This window comes from Danio rerio, chromosome 14 (genome assembly GCF_052040795.2).
Source record: "Danio rerio strain M-AB ecotype USA chromosome 14, GRCz13ab, whole genome shotgun sequence".
NCBI classification, from domain to species: domain Eukaryota; kingdom Metazoa; phylum Chordata; class Actinopteri; order Cypriniformes; family Danionidae; genus Danio; species Danio rerio.
Genome location: NC_141034.1, coordinates 43,427,382 through 43,439,487, shown reverse-complemented (window position 1 = coordinate 43,439,487; position 12,106 = coordinate 43,427,382). Strand labels below are relative to the sequence as shown.

General features: G+C 35.5%; 1 long non-coding RNA gene across 1 annotated transcript in view; it reads right to left on the bottom strand.

Moving 5' to 3' along the window:
• LOC147834015 (uncharacterized) overlaps positions 1-12,106 on the bottom strand; it is a 262,202-nt gene that overhangs the window by 48,187 nt on the left and 201,909 nt on the right. The window contains exon 5 of the long non-coding RNA XR_015507945.1: positions 5,019-5,053. This is a non-coding gene — a long non-coding RNA (uncharacterized LOC147834015). The remainder of the gene's footprint in view (positions 1-5,018; positions 5,054-12,106) is intronic.

Genomic DNA, 12,106 nt, shown 5'->3' with positions numbered 1-12,106 from the left:
AGAGGTCTCTGGAAAGGCTACTTCAACAAACAAGAACTTAAAGGTCAGTTTTTGAGGATAAACATTTAGAGGAATTCGCTAACAGATATTTAATTAAAACCACCAATATCATAGAAAGTAAACATTAAACACACAAAAAGAAGGAAGGTAAAAAAAGGTTGAATGCAAATCCAACCCATGAATCAATGCATATCTCTCCATGCACTTAGTATGTGCAGGATTACTGAGCAAGCATATGCAAGGACAGGCAAACACCTTCAAATGCAAACTCGCAATTCCCATCTGTCTCGGTTGGGATCAGTCTGTCTGGAATCTGATCTGCAATGAGCTGCCGGTGGGACTACAAAGGGCAAAAAGAACAATGTTCAAAGGCAAGTTAGTGAACATTAGCCTGTAGTAGGACAGTGTAGCATCGCGGATTGTCTCCAGAGACTGTTCTTCTGAAGGAGACGCTCAGGCAGGAAAAGCCGAGCCGTTCTGTCTCAGCGCTTAAGCATTCACCTCTTTCATCTGGTTGTCTTTGGATCGTATCCCGAGCCTCTGGCATCGCTTCAATTAGCGTTAAAAGGGCATCCCTGTGAGGACTACACTGGGTCACATTCTGCCACCTCCCTCTCAGTGTTTAATGGTGGCTGGAGAGGAACAAGGTCGTAGCAAAAGCCAGTGAAAAGTTCAGACAGCTATTAAAATTATTTCCCAGCTCATTTTCTCCCACACACCCGTCTCCCTCCCTTCTGTTTAAAAAATGTCTTCATTTTGTTACAGCTTCCTCCTCAATCCATCTTTTCAGACCGGCAGATTAACAAGGCAGAGCTGAATCTGCTGGCTGTGTGCATTTTCTTTGAGTACAGGGCTGTTGTGGTTCTTGGCTCTGTGGGTTTATACACATTTCAAGCTGCTCCTCCTTGCAGGAGACGTGCTTCATAACTATGGAGATATAAAATATGCAGCAAAAAGTGGCTTCTGGTACAGGAACATTCAGAAACACATTGATTATTCAGGTGTGAAGCACAGCAGAGCACTAATGATGTGTACTGGACCTCAGACTCCACAGGTTCTGTATGCAAATGTTGAAGCAAGAGAGCAAAATTGGGTTGGTTTGTATGGTCTAGTTAGGTAGATACTGGTACTACATCAAGTGTAAATTGTTTTGACAATTTTTTTTGTTAGCAATTAATTTATTTATATTGTTAATTATATTATTAAGTGCCTATCTTTCTCACTCCTTCATTAGAAGTGTAACGTTTTTAGTTTTAATGATTATTTTGTATACAGGGGTCCCTCATTATTTGTGGGTGTTTCGTTCTAAAAATAACCCACAATAGGCTAAATCCGCTTTATTTTTTTTTACAATTATTATAGATGATTTCAGGCTGTAAAACCCCTTACTACATACTTTATACAATTTCCACACTTTTCTCTCTCTCTCTTTTAAAGTTTAAACCATTGTAGAAAAATAAGTCCAGTATTTTAGAATGAAACCAAAGATCAAAACCTGTTGTCAGGTGCAAAGATTCAACGCTGTCAGCAAAAGGTTCACAAAGCTTAATAGCTTTTGTGCGGATAATGTTGGCATCCAGCGTAATGTATTTTTTTCCTGCGGTCACTGATACAAAAAATTCGCACACCAGATGCACCATGCACAGAGCACAATGCGCTGTAAAAAAGGCATGTCAAGTTGAACTAAAAAAATCTGCAAAAATGTGAGACCACAAAAGGTGAACTCATTATAGCTTGGGATTACTGCATTCAAAATCCCTTTAAGGCATGTCATCTCGCCGTTCACTCGGTGGCCATCTTTGAAATGCCTCTCGTCAGTATGCTCGGGCATTCTGTTTGAATGGCAAAACCTCAAATTCTCCAAAATTTCTTGCCAAGCTCACAATTAAAACTCCTTATTAGGAATCCCCAATAAAATTAAACAACAACTGTGTCTTTAGATTCATTTCCAAACATACAAATCACACAAAATCTGCAGAAACTCATGTCTGGTCCGAGCCCCTTTCCCTGGAGAGTCGTCAGTCTATAGCACGGGTGTCAAATTCAGTTCCTGGAGGGCCACAGGCCTGCACAGTTTAGTCCCACAGTTTAGTGTGGTCGCACTAGAGTTTGAGCTTGCGAAATTCTGTAGTACGGTGCTGTGAATGTGGGCGGGATTAAACAAAATGATTAGACATTTTAAAAAGCCAGCTATTTGTTCATATTTAAAATTTCTGTCCATAGAGGTCATGTTTTGATCCTCGATTGGTCTTACACAGTCAAGTGATGCGATTTCGCAGGTCAGAGTTCACCAAGCTTAAATTTGGCACTGCAGTGAACTGTAAAACTTGATGCATGAACTTGTGTCTGCGGTCTGATGCGTTCGCGTGCGTATGAATGGAAGTCTATTGGGACAAAAAGTGCAGAGTGACAGCAGCTTTACCCGGAGGTTTCAAACAAGCTTGAAGGACTCAATTAGTTTGATCAGGTGTGTTTAATTAGGGTTGAAGCTAAACTGTGCAGAGCTGCAGCACTTGTGGTCTATAGCGATCACTGATTGGCTCCTGTACTAGAAAGTGGGGCTTCATTCACCATATTGACCATAACACTTTTGCACATTTAAAACTATACGAGAGACACCTTGTGTGTATTCCATAGTCTTTGGTATATTTTGCCTAATGTCATTTATTAATGTAATAGTAATTTCACATTACTCCTTTACATTATTCTTTTAAAGTTAAAATTTTCCTACATTATTCTATCACTAATCTGGAGCTCAAATAATATTTTGTGTTCTATAACATATTAATATCAGGCCTGTAGCCAGCCTGGTGAAAGGGGTGGTTCTTTTTTTCTCAAAAGGTGGACCTTTTTGCAGTTACTGTATATGCCTCAGTTTCTATTTAACTATGAGATTTAAATACTGCATTTTAGTGACATTTCTTTTTGCTGGATTAGCTAGTCAGATGTCATCATAACCACACTTTTTGATGTACTAAAATATTTTCTAAAAATTGCAATAAATTTAAAGCAAGACTAATTTTTAAATACAAATTTATTACATCATATATCATAAGGAAAAAAAAGCAATCTATTAAAGTTTTAAAGTAAAAAACTGTATCCTACTATCCTTTATTAGACAAAAAAACAAACTGGCCAGCACATTGAACTCCTCCGTCACAATTTGGCTATTACAAAAAAAATAAAAAATAAAAATAAATAAATAAAACAAAATAATAATAATAATACAATAATAATAATAATAATAATAATAATAATAATAATATTAATACAATAATAATAATAATAATAATAATAAAGAATTCTTCAGAATTTTTTTTAGCCACTTTGGTTAAAAAACGTAAATTTTTAAATTCCTGCATATCAACAATAGCCAAAATATATTCAAATTAATTTAATATGGTCCGCTTCTGTTGCTTCACACGTTTTTATTGCTCCTTTTAATTTCAGAAATAAGATCCAAGATTTAGAATAAAAGTTAAAAAACTGTAACTCTGTTAAAAAACAATATACATTAGTGAAAGAAAAACGTCTCTTACATCAGATTATAGTCCTACCAAAGCAACAGCTGACAGAGGTTTCCGTTTGGTCTTAAAGCCTTTTTCGATGGATTATTTATATAATATAAATATAAACATAAAATAAATATATAATAAATATAATTTATAGTAAACATATTTTTAATCAAATTTAAGCTATAAAAGCGCACCTACAGGTGTTTCAGGCGCAGGGCAGATTCCTGGTCATAATTTATTTTGTTTATATTAATTTTGTCCAAAAAATGATTAGACCTGTCCAGTTTCATCTGAAAAGCATCCCAGATAACCTTGTGAAGTGGTCTGAGCGATCGGAATTTATATCCAATCAGAATAAAACAAATGAAGTGACCAAACAGCCTTAACAGTGGTTCGTTCGTAAAGTGAAGCCTCCACTTCTTTTTAGTCAATTAATTGTTTTGTTCCTCGCCACTGTCACCACTGGCTTGCTTGGTTTGGGGCTTGTGGAGCTGCGCATCGATGGATTTGCTCTTCAGTGTTTTGGCTTTCAGCAGTGAAATTTAAACCACATTAAACTGAACCTTAACTCTGAAAATGGGACTGACACAGTTTCAGTTTACTAGAACTTCAATGTTAAGCTGCTTTGACACAATCTACATTGTAAAAGTGCTATTGAAGTAAACATGAATTGAATCGAATTGAGCTTCTAGTTCTCCTTTGGACTTAACCTTGGCTAAAGTTAAAACTTGATATAAAAGGCATAATGCATATTTGTAAAATTGTGCAGGATGGAGAAGGACAGGCAGTATGAATCAACTCATAAATTCACGCATGTACTGTATAAGCAGTCCTATTAAAATTTGTCCTCATTAAAAGCAGTATGAAAATCTTCAAAAACAACACAGCATGCCTTTACAGCTCATTTGCATTAGGATTGTAAGTTCCCTTTGGTTTTATGGCGCTGCACAAAAAATTATGAAACTTATGAAACTCTTACCGCGGTCAAATTAAAAATATATATTATAACATTGCAGAATAATTGGAGGCAAGAACAGAATTGCAACGTGTACCATTTTATGACCCCATATTGATATAAAATGCACTAGGTACTAAGTAAAAGCAAACTTCTCTCTCCTTCACATATTTAAATATAGAGTTAAATAAGGCAGTCCATTGGTTGCATTCTCACCGTGTTCAATTCACGCCTCCCTGAAGCTATTTGCAATATACTGTCGGGCCCTCAATGCTCTAAAATGTCATTTCTTTATGCAGGTCGCCAGCAGCGCACACTGGAACACATTTCAATTTAGAAAAGCCTAAACAGCCTCATCAATTATACAGCTATGCAGGTAACTCAGAGCATGCAAGGGCATCTTTTATGTAGTGGGAAAACAATTCAAGTCAACGTCGTATATATCTTAACCTGTTTGTTTCTTTTGCACAGTGAAGGTATTCATAAAAAAGCAAAGATTTTGCAACATGCACAACCATTTTGCTAATGCTCAGGCATTATTTACTCACTTTTTTAGTTGATCCAAAACTGCAGTAGAGGATTTCTGTGAAACACAAAGGAGAAAGTTGATCATGCATCTTGCAACAAACACTATTGCCTGAAAAAGCATTTTTAAAAAGTCTACTTTTTTCTAACCTGTCCTTTTAGTTTCTTTTTGCTCTATTGCTACTAGCCCCTTTCATATATTCAAAAAGGCGGCAACACCAAAGCTCTAAAAATGTTAATTTATTAAATAAAAAAAGGCTGACACAAAGCGGGTAACATTTTGAGCACACAGCTCTTCATCAGACAGTGTTCATCACAGTAAGTTGCTACTTTTTGTACACGTCCTTATCACATGATCTCCTACACTGCAAAAAATGCTTTTCTTACTTAGATTTTTTGTCTTGTTTGTAGTCCAAATATCTAAAAATTCTTAATCCGAGAAGAATTTTCTAGACAAGCAAAACATGTTGCCTTGTTTTAAGAAATAATCTGCTAATATTAAGTGATTTTTACCCTAAAACAAGCAAAATAATCTGCCAATGGGGTAAGCAAAATAATCTTATGTCAAAAGGAAAAACAAGATTATTTTGCCTACCCCATTGGCAGGTTATTTTGCTTGTTTTAAGGTAAAAATCCCTTAATATTAGCAGATTATTTCTTTAAAAAAGGCAACATGTTTTGCTTATCTAGAAAATTCTTCTCGAATTAAGAATTTTTAGATATCTGGACTATAAACAAGACAAAAAATCTAAGCAAGAAAAGCATTTTATGCAGTGTATTATCTCACAACAAGAAAAAAAAGAAAAAATTGCACATTTATAAATTATACAACTTAGATATTCAAAACAAAAATATAGAAACAAACCATAATATTACAACACAAAATAAAGATAACAGAATAAAACAAGGAAAAAAACTTTACCCAAACACATAATTAAACATTAAAGAATTATTAAAGAAAAGGACAAATGTCAAACTCCTCATTTAAACCTCTTGGAGACAACGTAGCTAGAGTTTGTAGCTTCACATTGTACCAATGTATTCAGCAATTTATTAAGATCTCTCCCCTGATGTGGACACTACACAACTTTAACCCCTATGTATTGTAGAGTGGAGACAGAATGTCTTATAACTGAGAAATGCTGCGCAACTGGACTTCTAGGATCATGATGTGGAATAGCGCATCAATGTTTAAAAATGTTAATTTTTAAAGGCCTACACATCTTGCCTACAGAAAAATAACCACACGGGCACCGCAACATACAGGTTTTGCATGATATAGTGCCTCGAATTTAGAAATTTTTTGCTGTATAGGGATGTGTAAAAGTTGGCGTTTTATATGTGAAGTTGCATTAAAATTAAATTAAAATTACCATGTGGTATAGTATTTAAAAAAATGAGAGCGGGATTTAGATCAGCTCTGACCAACATATTCCGAATATTAGATGTTCTTCTGTGTACCAAATGTGAATTTTCAGAACATTCTTTGAGGGTAGGATCACTTGAAATAATATGCCAGTGTTTTAATAGCACTTTATTAATGTGGTTCGTCTCGGCCGAATATTTCATATAACAATTAATACGACAATCATGCTTTTTTGTTGTTTATTTAAACTAAGCTATCCTCTTGTGACATCTTTGAAGCGATTATATGCAGATTGTATCCACTCCTCTTTATAAGACTCAATCCTTTATTTACTTTTCAGCTTAGTTCCTTTATTAATCCTGGGTCGCCACAGCGGAATGAACCGACAACTTATCCAGCACGTTTTTACGCAGCAGATGCCCTTCCAGGCACAACCCAACACTGTGAAACATCCATTCACAATTTAGCCAACCCAAATGGCCAAAACCCCACTAAAACCAGGCTGGCCAACCAGCTAAAACCAGCCAACTAGCCTAAGCTGGTTTAAGCTGCTTTTTTCAGCAGGGAAATAAGCTTAAAACTGTGCACAAGATTGCAAAATTTACCTCACTGAAAAAATGGTAACTATGAGGAAAAATGTAAGATTTAAATTAATACTGATATTAATTGATATTGGGGGCGACGGAGTGGCGCAGTAGGTAGTGCAGTCGCCTCACAGCAAGAAGGTCACTGGGTCGTTGGTTCGAGCCTCGGCTCAGTTGACGTTTCTGTATGGAGTTTGCATGTTCGCCCTGCGTTTGCGTGGGTTTCCTCTGGGTGCTCCTGTTTCCCCCACAGTCCAAAGACATGTGGTACAGGTGAATTGGGTAGGCTAAATTGTCCGTAGTGTACGAGTGTGTGTGTGAATGTGTGTGTGGATGTTTCCCAGAGATGGGTTGCGGCTGGAAGGGCATCCGCTGCGTAAAAATGTGCTGGATAAGTTGGCGGTTCATTCCGCTGTGGCGACCACGTATTAATAAAGGGACAAAGCCCACAAGAAAATGAATGAATGAATAATTGATATTGTTAATATTGATTTTCATTTTAAAAAAATTATTCTAAACCATCATACTATAGTTTCATCATACACGAAAAGTCAATAATCCGAAAGCACATGGATCAGTTGGTTTATTTGCCTCGTGATTCATTTTAACACGACATAAACAAAATATGGCTAAAAGATAATGATGATTTTATACAGTAGCCAAAGCACATTCCTCATCGTTCCAGCCCATTTAATTTCCAAACGGTTGTATCAATACTGTGTTTATATTTATCGTTCATCACGCACTGTGAAATATTGAGCGCCAGTATCTCTTCATATAAGGTGCTAATGAAATACAATCATTAGGCAGAAGTCAATTCCCACCATGATGTAAAAACCGGGCCCGTTTTACAATTTTAACCTCAAAGTCAATAAGTTCATAGCGCTGTGAGATGTTGTGTCTTAATGTGGATGTAGAACATTTCCACTTGGATGAACATGAGGGCCGGTGTGATGGCTTTCTCTGTCAATTGGTTCACAGCAGCGTAAAAAGAGCGAATCAATGTCCACAGGCTTGAGCTGATGTGCATTTCATTGAGGTTCGGACACAGTGCTGTGTCTGTTCATTGTGCATTTTGAGGCTAATTTCCCAGCATGCTCTTACACCTGGTTTAAAGCTTTGCGGATACCACTTTCACATTGATTTCATGTTCAAAGTTTTATGTTGCATTTCAAATGGGAGAAATCCCCCTCCAACTTCAAAGTGGGAATAATCATGGCTGCCATTAAAGTGCTTAAAATCAGCCTCTTTAAAGGACTTTCAGAATGAAAGATTTCAAAGGGTAAAGGTGAAGGACATACAGCAGGACTCTTTGCGCATGTTGTGATGTACACACACAAAAGAAATCTTTTTAATGTAGCATATATACAGCGAGGAAAGTATGTATTGAACAGGCTATGCTTTTTCCTGGGACTAATATTTCTAAAGGAGCTGTTGACAGAATTGAACCAGATTTTTGTAAAACCTAAACAATACAAACATAAAAATAAAACAAAACAAATTTGAAAAATTTAACAATTAAATTATAAAAGGAGAATGTACTAAAGTACTAAAACATATGTAATACTTTATATAAAAGGATTTTTTAATGATGGCAGCTTAAAGACGCCTCTCATATGGAGAATAAAGTCAGATGAATTGCTCAAGTGTGATTTTATAATACAGACTTCTACAGAGTGTAAAAATCTTGATGGTTCTGTGGGTCTCGTCTATCAAATCTGACCTTTATTTTGTATTCTTTATAGGATTCAAGTTAGGTGATTGGCTAGACCATTCTACAGCTTGATTTTCTTTCTCTGAAAGCATTTGAGAGTTTCCTTGTCTGTTTTAGATCATTGTTTTGCTGAAATGTCCACTCTGGTTTCATCTTCATCATCCTGCTAATGCTGGACTGAAGCAGCTACTATTAATTTACAATGACGAAGGGCAGAGCGCTGCTGAATAACTGCTGAGAGATTTCATCTGCTATCTGGGCTTTCACTGTCTTTCAACACCTCCCTTTCTTCATGTGTTCAATACTTTTTCCCTGTGTCATTTCATTTTATTATGCATATTTTAATTTGTAAACTAATTAGATTTGTTTTCTTTGCATATATGGATTTCTTTGGTTGTTACCAACATTCGGGGAAAATTTCAAGTCAACAGCACCTATTTAAATACGTTTTCTGAGAAAAAATGTTGAAGTGTGTATGTGTACAAGGGCTACGAATTTAAATTCTACAAGAAAATAACGTCAGTATTTTTAACACAATTAACGCACACCACACCCTACAAACCTGTAACACTTTGCAGAACTGGCAGCAAGCTATTAACATAACAAAGATAAATAATCATTTTGATTGGTGTAGCTTAATAGGCATATGTTCAATAATAATGTCATGTCTATTGGAATTTAGTTATGTGGTCAGTAATGAACAAAATGGTCATGGGGTTACCTTAGACATTGTTTTATGTTCAATATGTTTAAAACTGTAATTTATAGCCAACTGTAACATTAAAACCAATGTCATTGATTAGTCTTCAATAAGTTACTATGGGCTATATACTATCCACACAGACTTTTCATTTTCAGTCAGACAGCCAAAGCGCTTCCGTTTACGTCTTGCCATTACAAAATCACCACATTGATGGTCTGATTTCTTAAAAAAATCAGTGATCTTCACTGCCTGATAGATATACTATATAAAGTGGGTCTCAAACTGGACAAGAAGCACTGCTTCAAATATAATCCCCCTACCCACCCCTAATTTAAACAAACAAAATGAAAGAGCAAATTCATTTTGAATCAAGGGGATCAATACCTTGAAATGATCTTGTCAATAGAACTTAATCACAGTTTACTCTTTAAACAATAAATCCTAATCTCTTATAAACACTGTTGATTATTGTATACAATCTTTCATGCATATGGTATAAATCTTTGACTATGTGATGTCACTGAAATTTATGGCCAGCCTCATTATGCATGCATGATAAATGGAAGAATGAATTTAATCAGCAGCTATATTTAAGCTTTGATCAACGAGGTAACATACTGTCTGATACTGTAGTTAAGCCTGACTTTGGAAACTTGCCTGATTAGCAAAGCAGTGTTGGTGAACAAGATGACTTGGGTTAATAGAACAATATGACACAGGGCGTTGCAGCCTGAGAAAACATTATGCAAATATTTACCTTTTCACTTCAGCAGAGCGAGGCCGAGGAAATCTGCATCGCATTTACATCACAATGACTGGAGTTCAGGAGCAACTGTTTCAAGCCAACAGCATAAAGCCTTAAATTAATATTTTAGTCAATAAACAAAGCTGTTTATTCTTGCTGTTAAGTCAAGGAAATGCACATCTGCTTTCAAAAATAGAGGGATTAGCGTTTGTTTTGCTTTATTTCAAAGTCACCCTGAAATGATTGAGTCTTTAGGTTCACAATTTGTTCCCACATTCCATGAAAAAAAAACTAAAACCCCCTCATAAATAAACCTTTACTGCTATTTGATCTATTTATACAGGTGATTATTAAATATATAAACATAAGCATAAATTCCAAAGTATAGGGTATGTAGGGTAGTATTTAATCCGGACCAGACTATAATCATGCAGGCGCTTTAGCAAATTGATCATTTGAATGGATCAAGATGTCACAGAAAGGAAAACTTGCTGAAGAGAATCGACAGTTCAATGAATGGACAGAAACGTATGTGTTTATTTTGCCACAAGCCAGCCCAAAGCCATTCTGCTTGATTTGTTATGTAAAACGATAATATGAAACGACACATGGGTATTTTGAACGACAGTATCCACAAAATACAGACATAAGAACTGCACAACTACAAAACTAAAGATTTCATTACACACCTTTTGTATTTTTCACTTTTTTGGAGAGAGTGCAGTTGGCCTGCATACAATGCTTTATAATTTCCACACCAAACCCTACTCCTCACAGTGACGTTACTAGCTCCACTGTGTGCATCATGCCTGACATCGCATCTCTGAGATATGCAATCTCAGCTTGCATCATCATGGCTGCATCCAGATACAATTGGGCCTAACTTTTGTTGTGTTTTGTAGGAAAACACACTTAAATTAGTGGTTTTGCCACATTTACGTTGTATTCAATGTGTTTTGAATGCAAATGCCACTTTATTTAAATAAAAATAAATAGTGTTGACTTTTGATGCATGTTATAGATGTTTATAAAAAAAAAGTTATGTAATATCAATCCTTTGACCTTAATAAAAATTCAGATTTGGACCTTTTATTGTAGACATTGAGAACCCCTGATATAGGGGGAAAAATAAATGTTTATGAAAAAAAAACATTAAAACAGAAGTATTGGGAAATATTGTCTGCTAATATTTGATTTTTGTCTTCAGTGTCACATGGTCCTTCAGAAATAAAAAAAAAATCAAATATTAAAAAATAAGTTTTAGTTTCATTTTTAATGGCATACGTGGCTTTACTAACAGCCCTAAACATCCGGAGAACATTTTCAAAGTGCAAATGTGATTTATGGAGAGATTTTGATTTAAAAAAAATCTTTATAGCAAAAAAAAAAAAAGTCCTTTTAATGTATTTTACCACATAAAAGTCATTTCACAAAATCCTTTACTGTCATGCATGCTAAAATACAAACTTTTAATTGATGGTATATAAAATGTTCAAAGATCAAGAAGGTTTCTCCCTTATAGAAACCTCATACTGTAGATAGATAGATATAAACAGTTTTGGCAACATTCTTTGAAAATAGTGCTGCAGAAATCCATTAAATTGAATTGAAATTCAATGGGAAACCTTTAGTGAAGGTTTCCACAAGGCTGGCACAGCCTGCCTGTCCTTTATTGACATGCATTACGAGTCTATTTCTGTGGTGTTGCTCCACTCAATGTCACTTTGAATCAAATTAGAATTCTTATGGAATGTCAATAAATGACCCTTATTTGGGGCCAAACAAAAATAAATATCCTGCTGTTAAGAGGCAGAAAGGCTGGGTGAGGTTGAGGTGCTTTTAGTGGCTTATGCATTACCTCATCCCATACAAACTACTGTGTCTGTTTCGAAAATTGCCCCTTGTACCCTTAAATAGTGCATTTGTAGTGGTGTCCAAACTGTTGTGGATGTTCTGAAGCGGACTCAATTAATCCCACAATGCAATACAATAATAAGTG